At 43.4% G+C, this 17,985-nt stretch overlaps 1 long non-coding RNA gene across 1 annotated transcript in view; it reads left to right on the top strand.

Annotated features, from left to right (window-relative positions):
- LOC309341401 overlaps nt 1-17,387 on the top strand; it is a 74,163-nt gene extending 56,776 nt beyond the window's left edge. Inside the window, exon 4 of the long non-coding RNA XR_014156303.1 lies at nt 17,295-17,387. This is a non-coding gene — a long non-coding RNA (uncharacterized lncRNA). The remainder of the gene's footprint in view (nt 1-17,294) is intronic.
- Nucleotides 17,388-17,985: the final 598 nt, after the last annotated feature.

Genomic DNA, 17,985 nt, shown 5'->3' with positions numbered 1-17,985 from the left:
TCAAAGAACCATTTGACTCATAAGAAGGCACTGGAGGCTGGTCCATTAGAGTAACTGATGCACTGTCATACCAGTTTAAGGAATATGTGTGTGTCTAAAAAATAAAAATAAAAATGCAAAGAAGAAGAGTTTGGATTTGATATCCCGCTTTATCACTACCCGAAGGAGTCTCAAGCGGCTAACATTCTCCTTTCCCTTCCTCCCCCACAACAAACACTCTGTGAGGTGAGTAGGACTGAGAGACTTCAAAGATATGTGACTGGCCCAAGGTCACCCAGCAGCTACATGTGGAGGAGCGGGGACGCGAACCCGGTTCACCAGATTACGAGCCTACCGCTCTGTTTCCCACACACTCCTTAGTTTTTCCAACATAGAGATTCCTGGAGACATCTCTATCCATTCTCTGTCCAATTGGCTCTTTGCACTGCTCAGCCAATCCCAAGCCAAAACAATTGCTATGGCCAGGCAATTCCTCTCTCTCACCTCCAGGCAGAAAAATCCATGTGTTTAGCAGCTGGAGGGGCTATAAGAGAAGAGGTGGAGGGCTCTTTCTCTCCTCTGACATAAAAGCTGATCTGAAACTCCTTAATGAAGACCTGCACTGCTGCAACTTTCTGCTGAGCATGAAATACGGGTGCCATGACTTAGGAAGGAAATTCTGATTGACACCCCGTTGATGCCCCCCTTTGCATGCTCCAGCAAAGTGCATGTCAGCCAATGTAGACAGAGGGAAATAATGACATTTTAAACCTGCTTTTAGCCAAATCAAGTTACTACATCCGAAAGAAGGGAAAATAGAGCAAGGGAGAGAGAGAGAGAGAGGAGGGTGGGGTATGATTGTTGAATGATAAGCTGTAAAATGAAAGGAGAACTGGGGAGGGGGAGAGAAATGGTAGCTACCCAAATCTTGCTGCAGGGAATAAAAGAGAATGACAAAGTGGGCAACTCCTTATCATGCTGGTCTTTCTGAATAATCAGGTAGGAACAAAAGAGGGGAAAGAACAATCTGTTAACTGACAGTCCTTTGTAGACTACACAATAGGAAACAAAGGTACTTTTTACTTTTCTCTTCCTCAGGAAAGGCGGGGAATCCTACAGGTGCTTTCAAGAATGATTTGTGAGTCTCCAAAATATTGGCTGGGATCCAAAGAACTGCAACTACTTTTGCTTTTCTAAGAAGTCTTAGGTTTGTAATCTTTTTACAGAAACCTCCTTTTGATATGGAAGGCAATCTCAGAAGAGCAAAGGAAGCATTTTGCTGGATAAGGTCAAAGGCAGATCTGATCTATCACTATGTTGTCACAATGGCTAACCATTGTGGAAAGCCTCCATCACCTGTGTGCAGTGATGCCTTCCTCACTTGTGATTCCCACCAACTGGTATTCAGAGCCATATTGGGTGGTATGCAACCTGTTGAGGTTAAAGGGCCTAACTGTGCAGAGGCAGGACATGGAGGCAGTTGTATAGAGGCCAGGCCTTCCAGTTGAGATTTAGAAGGTCCATGTGCAGAGGAAATCTTCCCCTGAAAACCCTTCCCTAAGGAACAGCTATAGGAAATGGCTATTTTTTTCAAGCCTTGCTCATGGACTTATTGGAGAGATCTGGTTGGCCATAGTAAGAAATGCTCTGGACAAGATGGGCCTTTGGTCTGATCTAGCAGCATTCTTCTTCTTCTTCTTCTGTATTTTTATTAAAGATTTTCTTGGTTTATAAAAGTATATGCAATGTCTCTCTCTCTCTCTTTTCACCCCAAGTAACATTTTTTACAGATCAGTTTGATTTGAGACATTAGGAAGAAGAGGGGGAAAGAGGTGGAGGGGAGAAAAGATGAGTGGGGGTGGGGTCTGGTGGTGATGTTTCTATTAACCCCACTCAATGGACCAGAATGTGGTCTAAGGTAAAGGTAAAGGGACCCTTGACCATTAAGTCCAGTCGTGGCCGACACTGGGATTGTGGCGCTCATCTCGCTTTATTGGCCAAGGGAGCCGGCGTACAGCTTCCGGGTCATGTGGCCAGCATGACTAAGCCACTTCTGGCAAACCAGAGCAGCGCACGGAAACTTCGTTTACCTTCCCGCCGGAGTGGTACCTATTTATCTACTTGCACTTTGACGCGCTTTCGAACGGCTAGGTTGGCAGGAGCAGGGACCGAGCAACAGGAGCTCTCTGTTCTCATGTTCAGTATTGTCTACTCTGTCTGGTAACAGCTTTCTAAGGGACAGATGTCTTTCATATCACCTGCAGTGTCCATGTCAAGCAGGGAACATTCAGGACTTGGGACTGTTCTGAGGAACCTTGTTGCTACAGGAGCAGCTTTCTCTGTAAGGAGCTAGAGCCCAGTTGAAGTCCAATATTGACTGACTAGACCTGTAGTGTGTTAGGCTACACTCCCCTAGAGTTGCTGACTGGCTTTGTTAAAGGGCCTTCACATAACCTTTGGTTTCTGCAAGGCAGAATAGATAGAGATCCTGCAGAGCATCAATTTTCTAAATCATCTTGATGAACCCTGCACAGTGGGGCATGGGTGTGATTGTTGCACCTACAAATACCAAGCCTCAACTTGTAAGAAGGGAGTAATCATTGGCTGATGGTTTTCTGACTAAATGATTAAGGAAATGTAGGCCAAGACATACACAGAAGGATTCTGTTAATATGTGGATCAGGCTTGGTGAGAAAAGGGGAAATCAGATTTAAATCAAATCTGCAGAAATATTTTGTTCTCCGCCCAATTTGGTTCAGGATTCAGCCAAATCTGGAGCACACTGCTAACTCCTGATGCTCCTGCTATTTTCCTGGTTCCGCAAAATGCTGTATAAATAATGTCTGACTTCACATGTGCACTTTAGGAGCACCCCTGACTGCACACATGACAAGCAACTTTGATCTTCATGTAGAGGATGCAAATAGCACATTTGGATTCATAGCAGACTGAACTGTCCATGGTACTGAAACTGCATCTTGCAGAATAATCTCTGGGTAAATAACTTTTGACCCAATTCTCCTGGATTAAACTTGCAGACATCATGGAGCAGTGTCTGCATTACATTACATTATATGAAGTTTGCATGGGGAAAACTTAACTAGTCTAAAGACACAATTTTATAAGTCATCAAATGGAGTTTTGACTTGTTTCCACCAACAAACATCAAAATTGTTGTCCCCCTTAAACACATCTAGACTTTAAAATGTACTCATCCTATTTATCACTGTCCTATCAACTGAAAAATCATCCCTCTTTCTTCTAAGCCCTAACCGTTTTAGGACCGACTTACACAATCAACCTAATCAAAGTTCTTGCTGGGTTGTAATATATCAGCCTGCTGGGGGTTGTTATGAAGCACTCCTAAAATATGTTCAGCTCTTGTTCCATTTGTAGATTTAAAAGAAAACAAAAGAGCACCAGACTCCTTCAACCAAGATATGGCCACCAACATGTCTCTCCCCCACAGTTACAAATCAAGAAGTTACAATAGACAGAGGCTCTTCCCAGCAGAGCCCCAAAGATATGTTAATCTCTTTCCCCCCCATTTCACCTGAACCACAGAATAATTCCCCCCCGGCAAGCCACTTTGCTAACTTTTTTTAAAAAAAGATAAACTCTTTCCGGCACCATCTTAAAACTTTCTTAACCTGCCTTAGAAGCATAGCAGTAGGTGTTACACAGAGAGATACCATATTTTTCTCTCTATAAGACACACCAGACCACAAGACTCACCTAGTTTTGGAGGAGGAAAACAAGAAAAAATATATTCTGAATCTCAGAAACCAGAACAGCAAGAGGAATCGCTGTGCAGTGAAAGCAGCAATGCCTCTTGCTGTTTTGGCTTCTGGGATAGCCGCACAGCCTGCATTCGCTCCATAAGACTCACACACATTTCCCCTTACTTTTTAGGAGGGAAAAAGTGAGTCTTATAGAGCAAAAAATATGGTACTTTTGCTGAAGCCTGGTCTTCTTTCTTTTCATATGTTAGAGAAGAAGATAATAATTCTATCCCACCAACTACTCATACTCAATGCATTTTTAAAAATTATTATTAACCCAGCTATTATTATTATTATTAACCCAGCTATTGTTGTTCACAGGTTTTTTTTTGGGGGGGTGGTATATTGGGGAAAAAAAATTAAACACCCATTCACTATGAGGAAGATGGGATCTACGGCCTTTGTTTCTATGTTTATTTCTGATCCCATCTCATGTACAAGAGATGATTCTTTTCACCTGACTACTTAGAAATCTTTTGGACATTGAAAGCATCTCATCTCCATGCACAGGGCAATCTCCTCTGTTGACACCCCCTTCCTTCCCCCTTTTCCTTCTACAGTGGTGCCTTGGGTTACAGACGTGTCAGGTTACAGATGCTTCAGGTTACAGACTCCGCTAACCCAGAAATAGTACTTCGGGTTAAGAACTTTGCTTCAGGATGAGAACAGAAATTGTGCTCTGGCGGTGCAACAGCAGTGGGAGGCTCCATTAGCTAAAGTGATACCTCAGGTTAAGAATAGTTTCAGGAATGGACCTCCAGAACGAATTAAGTTCTTAAACCAAGGTACCACTGTATATTACTTTCTGCTGGTGAAGAGGTGCTCTCACCTTTGTCCCATAACACCAAACCCCAGCTTGACAGATTAAGAACATATCCGGATCAAGCCATTGGCCCATCTAGTCCAGCATCTTCTTCTCACAGTGACCAATAAGATACCTCTTCTGGGAAATCCACAAGCAGGACCTGAGCACAAGTCTGCTTTTCCCTCCTGCTGTTTCCTCTGGCTGTGGCGGAACAGCATAGCCATCATAACTATTGATAAGGAAAAGTATTAAACTCTCTCACACACATGGCAAAAGAAGAAGAAGAAGAAGAAGAAGAAGAAGAAGAAGAAGAAGAAGAAGAAGAGGAGGAGGAGTTTGGGTTTGATATCCCGCCTTTCACTCCCTTTAAGGAGTCTCAAAGAGGCTAACATTCTCCTTTCCCTTCCTCCCCCACAACAAACACTCTGTGAGGTGAGTGGGGCTGAGAGACTTCAAAGAAGTGTGACTGGCCCAAGGTCACCCAGCAGCTGCATGTGGAGGAGTGGAGATGCGAACCCGGTTCCCCAAATTACGAGACTACTGCTCTTAACCACTACACCACACTGGCTCTCAAACCCACATTTGGCAGCTGACCAAACCTTCATTCTCTCTAATTCCTTTCCCCTGCTGAGAGCAGAATGAGGTTGATGGGACAATACCTCCTGCATTCTGATGGATTGGCCTTCACTGCTTGGCTCTCTCCTACCAGTACTCAGAGACAATCATAGCTGTTTGCTAAACGAGATTTGCAAGCTGCTTGAAATTGTTTGCATGGTTCCATCACATGAACTATCTGCCTGTTTACCTTACTGGAACATTTCATAAACAGCCTTATGGTTCTGAACCACTTTCCACCATATCAGATTTTCTTCACAGCCTCCTTTGTGCCAACTTCTGTTTTTGTGTGGGTGGAAGGGGAGCCTGAAGCAGATGGCTGCTGCAAACACAGGATCACAGTGGGATTTCCCTTTCCGCAGCTGCTGAATGTTGGTGTGGAGAAAACCCTCAAAATGGATCCATCTCTGTTAAGTTGAAATCCCCGTCTTAAACCCCGGTCAATATTAAAGATGGTGTGAGACTTAAAACTGGGCTTTTTTTGGGGGGGGGGGAGCTCAAAATATGAACTCTTTCCTCCACCCCTGCTTGAAAAGGAACTGATCACAAATAATGGGACTTTGAGATGCCCCATTCTACCACCCTGACCCATCCAGCATCAAGTGGGGAAACACATTTATAGGCCTGCCTGGCTGAAAATGCCAGCCCCCTCTGATGCTGTGTTGTGCATAGCATGGGGGCTGACAGGTTCTAGCATCCTATTTAAGGGGCAGTCTGTAGACAGCATCTTAAAAAGCAGAGACATCACCTTGCCAACAAAGGTCCGTATAGTTAAAGCTATGGTTTTCCCAGTAGTGATGTATGGAAGTGAGAGCTGGACCATAAAGAAGGCTGATCGCCGAAGAATTGATGCTTTTGAATTATGGTGCTGGAGGAGACTCTTGAGAGTCCCATGGACTGCAAGAAGATCAAACCTATCCATTGTGAAGGAAATCAGCCCTGAGTGCTCACTGGAAGGACAGATCCTGAAGCTGAGGCTCCAATACTCATGAGCAGACCTCATGAGGAGGCCACCTCATGAGGAGAGAAGACTCCCTGGAAAAGACCCTCATGTTGGGAAAGATGGAGGGTACAAGGAGAAGGGGACGACAGAGGATGAGATGGTTGGATAGTGTTCTCGAAGCTACCAGCATATGAGTTTGACCAAATTGCAGGAGGCAGTGGAAGACAGGAGTGTCTGGCGTGCTCTGGTCCATGGGGTCACAAAGAGTCGGACACGACTAAACGACTAAACAACAACAACTGTCTGCTCCTTACTCTCTCTTCTCTGTGGTGGCAGCCACCCTCCCTCCCTGATTCACAGTGTGATTCACTTGGTTGCTTGGGAGCAAAGTACGAATTTTTGACCTATTCATTCACAATGTGTAAATAGGTTAAATTAGTCACTATGGTGGTTAGGTGTGGAAAGGTGAGCGTCCTACAGGCTTCCACTAGTTTACCCATGAAAGATGAAGGAAAGTCATTTTCTGAGAGCCAGAAATGCTTTGAAAACTCAGTCAATTTTAGGTGGGGAGGGGGCGTTCTTTGGCAAAGAATTATGCCATCAAATCAATTCCATTGTAATTGCAAGAAGTCCCTTAAGATCTCATATGCAACAAACACACTTGAAGGTGAAAGCAGTGAGTCTGTGCAACCACTGTGCTTGAATGAAACAGATACCAAATTGTGCTAATTAGAAGAGGCAGAAATTAAAATAATTTAAGAGTGTATTTAATTTGAGGCAAATAGCTCTGAATGGAACAATTAGCTCATTATATTGACATCATATTGCAGGGGTTTCTCTGCTTCTACATGTACTGTGCTCAGCAGTGAGAATCAAGGGGTACATTTTTCTCCCCCAGCTTTTCCTTTTACTTTGCTTCCACTAGAGAAAATGCATTATTATCTACTTGACCCGAGACACGGCAATTAAGAATGCAGAGCTGAAATGTCTGTAGAGATTATAACAAAACCATTCAGTCAGCTGGAAACATTTAATTAACACACATATTGTAAAGTGTACACTGAATCCATTGGTGCCATCCAAAACCGTTTTGACATAGCGAGAGGTTTAGGATATAATTCCGTAGCAGGGTGTTCCTGGTGCTACCCAGGATTTTTAAGAAATCAAAACGTATTGGCTTATTTTTTAAAAAATGGATAGTGTAATTTGTGAGTTTGGGCCTATTGTGCCAAAAAATAAAATAAAAAATGGGTGAAATCATGCCCAAGTCACATTTCAGTCCTCCATCTAGATTCAATAATATGGTGCCTAGTATCCAAACATCAATGAAGACCCCCACCTTGGGAACTCTCATGCCACATTTGGTGGAGGTCAAACCTTGAATGGCAATCAAATCTGCGGCAAAAAACAGGTGAAGTTATGCCAACGTCATGTTTCAGTGCACTATCCTGATTCAAAATGGCACCTGGCATCCAAACACTGACCAAGACTGCCACCCCCACCTTAGAAACCCTTGTGCCCAGTTGAAGGTGACATTCATGGTTCTGTTCCTCCCCATTTGATCCTCACAACAACCCCACGATGTAGGCCGAGAAACTAAGACTGGCCTCAGGTCACCCTGTTTAGGGAAAATTTTTAATGTTTGATGTTTTATTGTGTTTTTAACATTCTGTTGGGAGTCGCCCAGAGTGGCTGGGGCAACCGATTCTGATGGACGGCATAAAGAAGAGGAAGAAGAAGAAGAAGAAGAAGAAGAAGAAGAAGAAGAAGAAGAAGAAGAAGAAGAAGAAGAAGAAGAAAGAGGAGGAGGAGGTCCTAGTCCAGCACTCTGGAGCCAGTGTGGTGTAGTGGTTAAGAGCAGTGGACTCGTAATCTGGTGAACCGGGTTCGCCTCTCCGCTCCTCCACATGCAGCTGCTGGGTGACCTTGGGCCAGTCACACTTCTTTGAAGTCTCTCAGCCCCACTCACCTCACAGAGTGTTTGTTGTGGGGGAGGAAGGGAAAGGAGAATGTTAGCCGCTTTGAGACTCCTTTGGGAAGTGATAAAGCGGGATATCAAATCCAAACTCTTCTTCTTCTTCTAACCAATACACTATGTTGGCTCTCTTAGGGTATAATTTTTTGTTTCTTGGATTTGTTGTCGACTCCGCTAAGTAATTCCTTGCCAATGAAGTCATTCTTTCACTATGTTCGCTCACATATCCTGGAGTCTCTGCAACTCTGACATATGGCTTTTTCTCCTCACTGTGCATTGTTGTTACTTTTGGTGATGTTGCTTCTCAGTCAAGTTGGGTTTCTCTCCTTTTTCTGGGCCATGAGGATCTCAGCTTCCCTTTGCCACTCGCAACAGCTGCATGTGCAATTCTAAATTAAACTGTGATAAACCTGAAGATCTCATCCTGCCTGCAATTAACTTCCAAGCCAATTAAAAAATGGAGGGAAATTGACAAAAGAGGGACTTCTGTTTTTTTTTAAAGAAAAGTTGGTATGCTGTTAAGGAAAGGTTCTGCACTGTTATATATATAAAAAGAACATCTGCCAATCTGAACTGCAGTGGTGCTAAATAACTCTTTCCAGTGATAGGGCTTTATAGACAGGGAAGTAAAACAAAGACAGGAAACTGAATGTTGGAATATTCAGGACAGAAGAAAGAAACTACTTATTCACACAGTGTATTGAATTTCATTCCACAGGAGGTGGTGGTAGACAACCTAGAGGGTTTTAAAATAGGGTGGGACAAATTCTTGGAGAAGAGGGCTATCAATGGCTACGGTCCGGAAATAATAACATCTTGGAGATCCCAGGCCTCAAGGAGTTTATACTGCCCTTGACCAGAGCCAAGGCCTTTTTGGCCACGGCCCTGCCCTGGTGGAATGCTCTGCCACAAGAGACCAGGGCCCTGTTAGATCTGACATCCTTCCGCAAGGCCTGCAAGATAGAGCTGTTCCACCAGGCCTTTGGTCAGGGTCCAGTCTGACTCCCCTCTCTCCTTATAAGAACTTGTATGAAAGTGGCCCCCCAACTTTTCACACAGGCTGATATAAGATCAGTATAAACAGTTAGGCTGGTGAGCATTTAAGGTCCCCAACCCTAATCTGTGGGTTGACATCTGATTGGATTTCACTTTGATTCTGATTTGAGTTTAGGATATATTTTAATTGATTGCCTGATTTTATGTTATATATTTTATGTTAGCCACTCTGAGCCCGGTTTTGGCCAGGGAGGGTGGGGTATAAATAAAAGTTGTTGTTGTTGTTGTTGTTGTTGTTGTTGTTGTTGTTGTTGTTGTTGTTATTATTATTATTTACTGAAGTTCTCACCCTGGGCCAGCGGGGGGGGGGTACTGTAGATAGTTTTCACTCAGGTCCACATATGCAAATAAGGAATTGAAAGTGACGTTCAGTGATTGGATAGTTACAGAAAGTTGTTACTGTTGCTTTGTAGTGGAGCTCTATATAAGCGGGTTGGCTGAACCCTTCAGTTCAGTTCTGTTCTGGCCTGTGAATAAACAACAGCTGTCTGAAGAATCGCTGTGTCGTCTGATACGTTCACTCACAACTTAACAATTATTATTATTATTATTATTATTATTATTATTATTATTATTAGTCACAATGGCTCAGCTCTGCCTCTATGGTTGGAAGAGGGTAAGATCTCCCTTCCCTGTCCCTTGGCAAGGCAGGTACCAGGAGCAATGGGAATTGTAATTTTCCCAGTGCTCCTTTCAGATACTTTTCCAGGTTGGATTTTATAAACTGCATAAGGATGCCAGGAAAAACTCCCTCTTTGGATCCAGAGTAATTTAGTTCAGTATTCTCTCTTCTGTCCATCTAATAATTCTTATTAGCCCTTCCATTTTAGATTCCTTGTGGCTTTATATGCCAAAGAACAAACCAGAGACCTTCAAAATACCAAGGAGGAGCGCTTATGACCCATCCCATAATGCAGCATCACAAGATCTGCCATCGAAAGAGAGCCTTCTCCTCTGAAACAGCCGCAACAGCATCTCCTGCTAGTTCAGGCTTTTAGGATGAACTGAAGGTCAGTGGAGAGATGCTGGAAACACTTAGTTAATAGCCGAGCGGTGTCTAAAGAACAAGTAGGGGAGTCTGTTATGTTGTAAAGGAAAAGCTAACCTGAATCATTGCAGGTTAAAAGTCTGTGAATAAAAGCTGATTGCCAAGGAGGTTTTGGAGAGCAATACTCCAACCTGCTGAATCGAATTCTCATTGCATGGTATGACTTCATCTTCTAAATGAAACCAGCACGACTTCTTCTTTTTCTTGACCCTTGAAGGTAGCTAAACCACCTGGCTTTTGATATGACAGGTGCATTACTGTCAGTCTATAACTAAAGACTATTGATTTCTTGAATGCTCCCCCAAAATATTCATAATGTATAGGCTATTGTTTACTACAAATTGTGCAGGCCATTTCAAGTATACAATCACATGGAATCATTTTTTTTTATTCTTATTACTGTCTCATATTTGTCCCATATTTGCACATTCTCTACTAACTGTTGTCTCCTTGCCTTCTCCTAAGAATAGTCTTGTGTAGACTATTGTAATCTACAAATCATGCCTGGCATTACTCGTTTGCGGGCACAGTGCAATATGGTTTTTTTGAGTCATGTTTTTTCCTCCAGGTCTGTACTTTCCAAATTGTCTCCACAGTTGGGCAGGGATAGGAGCAGAGATGAGATGAAACATTACCAATTCAGTGAAACAGAACAATTCAGTTTTCATATCTTCATTGAAAAATCTGGAATACCCATTTTGAAGGTTGAAAATGTGAGAACATCTGCCCCCAAAATTCAGAATTCAAATGCTTTTCAGTTTGGCAGTCTTGACAACAGGAATCCAATAAGCTGTCAGTTTTAGATACTAATATATCACCATGTGTTATGTGTAAAATGCTATCCACTCTCATGCCAATCATCAAATACTATAAAATATGGAATTCAGTTGTCTTTAATTTTAATATATAACTAAATGGTGAGGAACTCAAGTCATATCCAATCTGGTGCATTCCAGATGTTGTTGGACTACAACTTTCATAAACCCTGATCCTTGGCCGTGCTGGCTGGGTCCTAAAAATCTGGGTGATACTAGGTTAGGAAAGGCTGTCCTAGGCTTCAAAACATTGAACAAACCCTTGCCTTTGGGTGCCTTCTGCCCCTTCCATTAGGCCTTTTATATAGCATACCCTGTCTAGTACTGGTACAGTTCAATTTTGAGCAACTAGGAGATTTCTATGGGGAAAGAATGGCCACTGTGATGTGACCCCATAGCTTCAATGTCCGCCAGACTTTAGCCAACAGTTCCATTGCCCCCCACCTGTTGCATTTTCCTCTGACTATTACACACTAGTTTTCTACTCATTGGGGAACAGAAATAAAGTAACACCACCTATCTGCAGTCTGAAGTGATATAGCCCAGTGTTCTTCAAACTTGGGTCCCCAGATGTTGTTCCTAATCATCTCCAACCATTGACTAAGTTGGCTGGGGAGGATGGGAGTTGTAGTTCAACAACATCTGGGCACCCAACGTTAAAGAACATAGTCCATTTGACCACATGGGAACTATTTCAGTTTCCATTTCTGCATCTGTAAGCCAGGTTTTATGTTGGTTTCCTTAAGTCTCTCTCTCTCTACCCCAGGCTCATTGTGCTGCCCTCCAGATATTTTGGATTCCCATAATCCCTAACCACTGCCCTTTCTGGTTGTGGTTGATGGTAGTTGCTGAAGACCAAAACATCTGCAGGATATAGCTCTTCTTATTTTCTGGAGCTCCACAAATAGGGTGCTATTACTGAGAAGACTCTGTCTGAGGCGATGGCTATCTTCACCTCCCTTGGTGGTGGAACACACAGTAGGATTTCTGATTACTGTAATTGATAGACATGTCTGCGGACTGTCTCACCAGAGTACTGCATGCTCTAGTTATCTCCCGTTTGGACTACTGCAATGCGCTCTATTTGGAGCTACCTTTGAAAGGTGACTCAGAAACTGCAATTAATCCAGAATGCGGCAGCTAGACTGGTGACTGGGAGTGGCCGCCGGGACCACATAACACCAGTCCTGAGAGATCTGCATTGGCTCCCAGTACGTTTCCGAGCACAATTCAAAGTGTTGGTGCTGACCTTTAAAGCCCTAAATGGCCTCGGTCCTGTATACCTGAAGGAGCATCTCCACCCCTATTGTTCAGCCCAGACACTGGCCCAGTCCAGCTCCGAAGGCCTTCTGGGGGTTCCCTCCCTGCGAGAAGTGAGGTTACAGGGAACCAGACAGAGGGCCTTCTCGGTAATGGTGCCCGCCCTGTGGAACGCCCTCCCATCAGATGTCAAGGAAATAAGCAGCTATCTTATCTTTAAAAGACAACTGAAGGCAGCCATGTTTAGGGAAGTTTTTAATATTTAATGCTGTATTGTTTTTAACACTTGATTGAGAGCTGCCCAGAGTAGCTGAGGAAACTCAGCTAGATGGGCGGGGTATAAATAATAAATTATCATCATCATCATCATCATTATTATTATTATTATTATTATTATTATTATTATTATTATTAATTACTGGTAGCAACCTTCAGATAAAGCCCTTTAGGGTTGTATTATTGCTAAGAAACAACACCTCGAATATACAGTGGTGCCTCGCAAGACGAAATTAATCCGTTCCGCGAGTCTCTTCGTCTTGTGGTTTTTTTGTCTTGCGAAGCACAGCTATTAGCAGCTTAGCGGTTTAGCGGCTATTAGCGGCTTAGCGGCTTAGCGGCTATTAACGGCTTAGCGGCTTTAAGAAAAAGGAAACAAACTCACAAGAACTCGCAAGACGTTTCGTCTTGTGAAGCAAGCCCATAGGGAAATTCGTCTTGCGGAATGACTCAAAAAACGGAAAACTCTTTCGTCTTGTGCGTTTTTCGCCTTGCGAGGCATTCGCCTTGCGGGGTACCACTGTAGTTAGTTTGGCATCAAGAAATTTGAGCTACTTGTGAGAAAGCAGAATGGTTTTATGCAGAAGTTGGAAGTATTGCAGAAATGCAAATCTCTTGAGGATTCACCTCACCAACTAACCTGAAGCTGAGATGACTCCCACATCTGCAAAAAAGGGTCTCCCCCCCCCAAAAAAAACCCCCTGTGCCCTGCAAACAATTGCCAAGCAATAAATCAAAACCACATATATTCTTTAGCCAAGCAAAATTCAGCAAGCTAATCCTCTTGCTTCAAAAATGCACAAGAAATGTGATAATGTAGTAGCCTATGGGGCAAAACGACACACACCATAACAGAATATATAGCAATAGCTCTGCTGAAGCGCTTGCAGGCAATTATGCATTGATCTGTGTGGGAAAGAGTTCCTAAATACTCAAGGACATGATAGATCTTAGCAATACCCAGAGGATTTCACCGAGTCCCTTTGGCCAATAATCCATGTTACCGTAGATTTACATGAAAAAGTACAAGCATTTTGCAGAGTCTAAACAGTCTATTAGGTCAACTGCTATAAAACCCAACCGTGTGGGATTTATCTCACGTTCAGCATTTCTTGCTTGCTTTTTGAATGTGCGTTCAGAGGATTTTCCTCCACCACTGTGCAGATGAGTATTTTCCTTTTCCTTTTAAAAAGCCAATGAAAATGCTCACAATTAGCTACAACCAAGGAATGCTCCCCGAGGACAATGTGAAAATCTTTACATTTCAGTTTAGGAAAAGAGTTGATTTGAGGAGCAGGTGGTGGAGGAGGAGGAGGAAGAGCAGGTAGATCAGTGGTGGGGAATCTGAGGGACACCTTCCCTCCTGAAGGCCACATGCCAAGTGGTGGGTGGTGCCAGAGGTAAAAGAAGGCTGAACAACTAAGGTAAATTTCACCATTTTGTAGACAGCTAGCATCTACACATAATAATACAAATAATAATTTATTACTTATACCCCACACATCTGGCAGGGCCTCCCCAGCCACTCTGGGCGGTTCCCAACATAATACTAAAGACACGATAAAACATCAAACATTAAAAATTTCCCTAAACAGGACTGCCTTCAGATGTTTTCTAAAAGTCAGGTAGTTGTTTATTTTGTTGACGTCTGATGGGAAGGCATTCCAAAAGGCGGGTGCCACTACCAAGAAGGCCCTTTGCCTGGTTCTCTGTAACCTTGCTTCTCACAATGAGGGAACTGCCAGAAGGCCCTCGGAGTTGGTCCTCCGTGTCTGCGCTGAACGATGGGGGTGGAGACGCTCCTTCAGGTCTACTGGGCCAAGGCCATTTAGGGCTTTAAAGGCCAGCACCAACACTTTGAATTGTGCTTGGAAACATACTGGAAGCCAATGATGATCTTTCAGGACCAGTGTCATCTATCCTCCACGCAGACAAGCAAGAGGTATTAGCAGAATTCAAGGACACATTCCAACCAGGCAAAAGCACTTGGGGTTGAAACAACAGAGCATTTGGTGTTGAAAGAGGCATGAGGGAAAATATGATAGAAGACCAACATGTTCCTCCTGTCCCCCTCTTTCCTCCATCTAAATTCCAACCTCATAACAGTTACAAATGTCATCAGCTCTTCATGCTGGACGTGCTGCTGAACAATGTGGGTTCCCTTTATTTAGGCTTGATCCAGTCTTGAGAACATAAGGAGAGTCCTACTGGATCAAACCAATGGCCCATCTCATCAGATGGTTCCTACTCCTTCTAATTAAGCATCCTGTTCCCCAAAGCAAGGAACCACGTGTCTCTGTAAAACTCGCACACAAGATATTAACAACCATATGTGTCAGGGAACTGCCATCGGAGCTCAGGGGGGTGGAGAGGCTCTCGGATGCTGGGAGACCCTCGGATGCTGGGGAGGGAGCCAGCCGGGAAAGAGGGAGAGCTTCCGCTGAAGAAGGAGGGGAGGAGGAGGCGTCGGAGGTAAGGCTCAGAGACGCTTCCAGCGAGACCAGTGGAGAGAGCTCAGGACCTCCCCTTGGAACGCCCACTCTGCGCAGAAAGCTGTCGCGCAGGGAATCAAGGCGGAGACTTTCTGTCAAAGAACTGTTGGAAGAAGTTCAGGAAACGCCCACTGACGGACTCTGCCAGTGATTAAGACAGCCACGAACTGAGGGCTGTCCGGCTAGGGAGAGTTTTAACCAACTACTCAACTTGGAGCGGTTTGGCGCTGACGCACAAGCAACCCCTTATCCCATTACAATATGTTTCTATTGACAACCATATGTCAGGAGTGCTCTGATGGTGTTTCCTGCTTGGCAGGGGGTTGGACTCAATGGCCCTTGTGGTCTCTTCCAACTCTATGATTCTATGATTCTATGATTCTATATAAAAATACCCCAACATCTTCTGTCTGCGAGAGCAGTGAGACCACCAGCGCATCTCATATGCACATCTGAGGCCCTTAGCCAGGTGAAAGAATGGCAGTTGATGAAACTCCTTGCATTAATATTGGCAGGTACCTGTTGATTTTAACCCTGGCTAAGATGCGGCTAGGGATGCAGGTGGCGTTGTGGGGTGAGCTCCCGTTGCTTGGTCACTGCTCCTGCCAACCTAGCAGTTCGAAAGCATGTCAAAGTGCAAGTAGATAAATAGGTACCACTCTGGCGGGAAGGTAAACGGTGTTTCCGTGCGCTGCTCTGGTTCGGCAGAAGTTGCTTAGTCATGCTGGCCACATGACCTGGAAGCTGTACGCCGGCTCCCTCAGCCAATCAAGTGAGATGAGTGCTGCAACCCCAGAGTCGGTCACGACTGGACCTAATGGTCAGGGGTCCCTTTAAAATTTCATCCAACTTTCTATTTTCACTGTGGCCTGCATGCCATTGCTAAATCATTTGTTCTCTCCTTCCCTTGCACACAAGCTGTTGCCATTAAACAAGCAGAGAAGAGAAGAGAAGAGAAGAGAAGAGAAGAGAAGAATGATGAATTTATGAGGCTTGCCCAAATGACTCTCACTTCCAAATTTTATTATTGCACTACAATTTGGGCAAAATTAGAATGTCATTAGGTAGATGAGTGACTCCTTTAGAATGTACCCACCTCTCTTCCCATCGGTGAGTTTAAAGCCAACAAAAATGCAATATGATACAGAAGAGCTGTTTTAGAGAGTTGCCTGGAGACTCAAAATTGGAAATGTAAAATGGAACCAACACGAAAAATGCAGAATGCATAGAGAGAGCAAATGTAGATAACAAAGGTCCCATTTGATTTTAGTATAGGCCTGACTTTATTTTGATTTTAGAATAAATTTTGGAATAGGCCATTTGATTTTAGAATAGCACCAGGCTCATTCTAGACTGCAAGCTATGTAAGAACATAGCTCAGGAGAACAGAAGAAGAGCCTAGCACCCTGTTCTCACCATGGTCCTCTTGATGCCGAGTGGAAGCCCTTAAGCAGGGCCTGAGCTCAGCAGCATTTTCCCACTTGTGATTCCCAGCAACTAGTACAGTGGTACCTTGGTTCTCAAACTTAGTCCATTCCAGAAGTCCGTTCCAAAACCAAAGCATTCCCAAACCAGGGTGTTAAGAAACCAGAGGCATTTTTGTTAGGAATGGTAGGAAATGAAATAAACAGAAAAGATTATAAGCTTTTTTTATATGCAGTAAGAGCGGCAAGAATACTGCTAGCCCAAAAATGGAAACAAGAAGAATTACCCTCGATGGAAGAATGGAGAATGAAGTTAATGGAATATGCAGAACTTGATAAATTAACAGGAAGGATCCGAGGCCTACGAGACCACAGATTCACTGAAGACTGGAGTAAATTTGTAGACTATTTGAACAGTATTTGCGATGAACAATTAACGTTTGTAGGTTTGCAAGAGGCTCTGTGAAAATAATATTAGAAATATTGTAAAAAAGGGAATAAGAGGGAGGAGGTTTTTTAATAAAAGGCAATATTAGATTAAGAAATGCGGAAGAAGGACTAAAATGGAGGATTTGCAGAAGAGCTGAGGGAACTCAAAAAAATGTATTTGTGAAAAATTGTGTTACGTGTTTTTATATTTTTGTATTGCAAAATGAATAAAAAATATTTTTTTAAAAAAAAGAGAGAGTAATGCAAAATGGATCAATCCATTCCAGACTTTTAAAAACAACCCCTAAAACAGCAATTTAATATGAATTTTACTATCTAACAAGAGCATAAAGGATAGTCTCCTTTAAAGTGACTTCGGTCTTAATTTCTTTCAGAGTTCACCAGTAATCCTGTTATCACCAGTATTTATTCCATCGCTACCCTGCTCTTCCTCCCAAAGGAGCCTGGAATGGCAAACAATAAAACAGGAAAACAATATTGAAATGTTTAAAATATATAAAAACAATCACGTGGTTTACAAAGATAGACTGGCGTCCAAAGATCTGAGCACATGTGCTCAGCATCCTCAGGATTTCTTGTTTCAGCTCTGCTGAAACTGTGCCACGGCTCACTGAGACTTGAAGAGTAAAAGTATCCCAGTTAAGAGTAGTTTTGTAATGGGAGGGGAGGTCCAAGAGGACAGGGGAGAAGTTCTCTTCCACAAGCAGATGCTCCATCTGCAGTTCCTTGGATCCTGCCCAGATTTTCCTCTTTTGGCATCCTGAAGAATAGACAACCTGGACTCCATCGAGTATGTTGAGAAATGCATGCCAGTGGTACCTCCCAGTAATGGGATGCTTTGGTTTCGCTGTTGTTCCGCTCGATGGTTGAAGCATCAACTGTTTTCCCAACTGTGTAATGTTTATGATATGCCTGCTATAAAATACCTTTGCATGAAATATCGCTTTGCTCGAACTCCCTTGTTCATCATTAACTCAGACCAGATGGCTGTTTGCTTACAGTAAAACAGTAAACACTTCATAGGTCAGTGAGTTTAATTCAAAGGGAATATCTTGAGAGCTACTG

Source organism: Podarcis erhardii, assembly GCF_964252035.2.
Source record: "Podarcis erhardii genome assembly, chromosome: 4".
NCBI classification, from domain to species: Eukaryota; Metazoa; Chordata; class Lepidosauria; order Squamata; family Lacertidae; genus Podarcis; species Podarcis erhardii.
The sequence above is the reverse complement of the archived record's forward strand: the minus strand, read 5'-3'. Positions and strand labels throughout refer to the sequence as shown.